The sequence below is a fragment of the Mytilus edulis genome, chromosome 14, assembly GCF_963676685.1.
Source record: "Mytilus edulis chromosome 14, xbMytEdul2.2, whole genome shotgun sequence".
Taxonomy (NCBI): domain Eukaryota; kingdom Metazoa; phylum Mollusca; class Bivalvia; order Mytilida; family Mytilidae; genus Mytilus; species Mytilus edulis.
In genome coordinates this window covers 43,730,895-43,734,148 of record NC_092357.1, presented here as the reverse complement: position 1 = coordinate 43,734,148, position 3,254 = coordinate 43,730,895, and the positions used below count along the sequence as shown (strand labels likewise).

At 29.6% G+C, this 3,254-nt stretch overlaps 1 long non-coding RNA gene across 1 annotated transcript; it reads right to left on the bottom strand.

Moving 5' to 3' along the window:
* Window positions 1-1,661: 1,661 nt before the first annotated feature.
* Window positions 1,662-3,104, bottom strand: LOC139502650 (uncharacterized). The gene is made up of 2 exons (XR_011658904.1): window positions 2,573-3,104; window positions 1,662-1,861 (listed from the first exon to the last, which is right to left on the bottom strand). It is a non-coding gene; the product is annotated as an uncharacterized lncRNA (long non-coding RNA).
* Window positions 3,105-3,254: the final 150 nt, after the last annotated feature.

Here is a 3,254-nt window from a genome sequence, read left to right as displayed (position 1 = left end):
TTTTCAATGAGACAACTCTCCACAACAGACCAAATGACACAACAATTAACAACTAAAGGTCACTGTACGGCCTTCAAAAATGAGCAAAGTGCATACCGCATAGACTTTTAAAAGACCCCGAACTGGCTATTGTAAAACAATAGAAATAAGAAAATACCGGCTTCATCTATGAACAAAAAATGAACGAAAAAAAGTTAACAAACCAACAAACGACAACCACTGAATTAGTCTCCTCACTTGTAAAAGGTACAGTTTGTGACACTACAACATGAGAACAAACTACACAAATCAGTTGATGAAGGCTTAACTGATCAGATGGATATAAATAAAAATACTAAATAATCTGACAAAAACACAGATATATGATGTTAATTTTCAAGAGAGTGTAAGAGTAGCCTGATTCGGTATGAATTTTGGTGTCTTCTCTTTTCTGTAGTTAAATCTAAGGTCTATGTTCTGCTTTATTGAATAATGAAAATGTAAATATACAGGACTGATAATGATTAACCAAACAAAATAATTGATTGCCAAGAAGGTACATTAAGATTTGTTGTGACTTGAAAAAAGGTTTTTATTTCAATGTTGAAGGATTTTTAAAATATATTTTATCTTTAAAACGGATAACAAGATTCTTTCGGAAAGTATGACACAAAAAATAGATTTTTAAAATTTCGGTTACAATCTTTGTTTCCAAAAATGAAAAACAACACGACCATTATCACTGAACTAGCACACTTTTTGGTTTAAATGAAGCACACATTCGGGTGCGAGATTTTCTCGCTGTGTTTAAGACCCATCGGCTGTTTTCTGCTCTTTGATAGGGTTGTTGTCTCCATCTTCATTTTCAATTTTATTCGTGACATTTTATTATAGTTTCTTGTTTTTATGGCTCGCGGCTGACAATTTGACCAATGTGCCAACCATATACTTTTATTGTAAACGTAATGAGCCCTGTTGGTCACATGCAGATGCAGAGTTGATGTTCAGTGTTACAGATCTAACGACAAGTGATGTATATGTAATTTAAAAGTCTCGCGCAGTAGATCTAAGGTCAATCTCTGTAGATCTGACGTCTACCACTGTAGATGTACTCTCCAGCGCTAGAAATGTCCATTACAGTGTATGCAGGAATAGATGAAAAAGGTTTTAACACCGCTATATATATTTATTTGTTTTTGTTTTTTTTTGGGGGGGGGGGGGTCTCAGTTATTATTAAATAAAGTTGCACTCGATAAATCGTAAATCTTAAAATAGTTGTGTGTACTCGAATTGAAAATATGAGTGATACAGCACTAACAAAACTAAAAGTAATAATTATAGTTATTATTAATCGTTTACATTAAAAAAAAAATACCTGCCTAAAATACAAAAAAATGTATATATATGTTGTGTACAAGTTATCATTTTGTACAAATTATAATTTGTACAAAAATATTGTACAAATTATAATTTGTACAAAAATATTGTACAAATTATAATTTGTATTTTGACTTTATACAAATTGTAATTTGTACAAAAAGTGCTTGTACAAATTACAATTTGTACAAAAATGGACAAAAATTCACTTATAACTTGTACAAGTATTTATCATATATAGATTTTGGTGAAAAAAGCATTGATACACATTATCGAATTGCTATTAAGGTTCCGCTAAAGTCAAATTTCAGTAAAACTTTATTGTCAATTTATTAATTATTTGAGGAACAAAGATTACCATATCATATATCAAAATCTTCGTTGTGGTGTGTAGAATACATATATAACAAAATTAAACACTTCAGCATGTATATAAGTCTAATAAGTCATTCAGAATAGAGGCACACTTTGAATAAATCCACAGCATTTCCATGTACACAAAATTCTGAAAAATATGAATAAAACTATAGAGAATAGGAATTTCTAGTACAAGCTATTATTTATTTTGAATAAAATGCAACCATAAAAGCATGTTTGGCCATTAAAACTTTTCTTTCATAAAATAAAATAGTCGGCCATATTTGATAAGGAACTACTTTTTTGTGAAAAGTATGGAGGGCAATATTGTGAAAACTAGTATATATTAATATAAATGTTTTAGAAATAAAATTTACACACTATACAAACATTGATGTAAATAGAAATAGGAAGATGTTTTTTTCAAAATTACATGTTTCAAAGACTTCAGTGCTTTTAAAATTTTAAACCAGGTTTTTGAAAAAAAGGGGGGAGTTATGTTACATATATATATAAGAACCTCATCTACACAGAATAAAAACATTACTTTGTTACCATGGGCACATTAAATTAATTACAGCTTCATAAATTTTAGGAAAGATAGGTATTTTGCTATTTTCCTCATCAGTACTACACTATGTCCACCCTTGGTCCCTTCATGTATTCCAACATTTAAAGTCAGATTGAAGAAATAATTCAGCATATATTCTAGAGTATATTGTTTTGTATGACCTTCTTTTATTTGCTTCAAGGTTTTGTACCTGATATTTAAAGCTTAAATCACAAAAAAAAAAGTTTCAAATGGCTAAAGATATATATTTCCCAGGTTGGTGTTCTTTTTTATAGATTGTATATTTACCTAGTTCTGGGCAGAGTATCTATAAGTGACGTATTGCCTCCAACAAGTGCTACCAAAAAAGAATTTCTTTTCATCTGAGAATTCCAGCTTCCTGAAAGTTTCAAAGACTATTCAGATTAAGAAACAAAAAAGTTTTAATACATACATGTATATAATTAATTAGCGCGTTTAAGTTATATTCTTAGACATTTATATAATTTTAATTCAGTAACTGTATCAGTTTATTTGCACAATCTGATCCACACCTAAATTGATTGAATGTTGATTGTTGCTTTTTTTATACATTATATATATAAAACAGATATGGGTGAAGGAATCAAGACATTACCAACTCCAAAAATGCAATACAAAAAAGAAATTGAGAGCTAACTTCAACAGAAGATATATTTCTGATCTGTTTAAGTGAGCTACAAGATCACCTCTTCAACATATGGTGCTTGCTTTGGGTATCTTTATACACAATAACCAAGTATAATCAAGTCTTTATGTCAACATCATAATGAAAAGAATGAAACATATGTCTTTGTCAGCTAAATTTTTTACTACGATTTATTCTGTGCCCACAAAAATTGAAGGTACCTTTTTTCTTTTTTTTTTAACAAACTATAAAGGTCATGTGTTTCTCTGACTGTGTGACTGTTTATGATGTGTATTGATTGATAATTGCGTCTTAGATGCACGA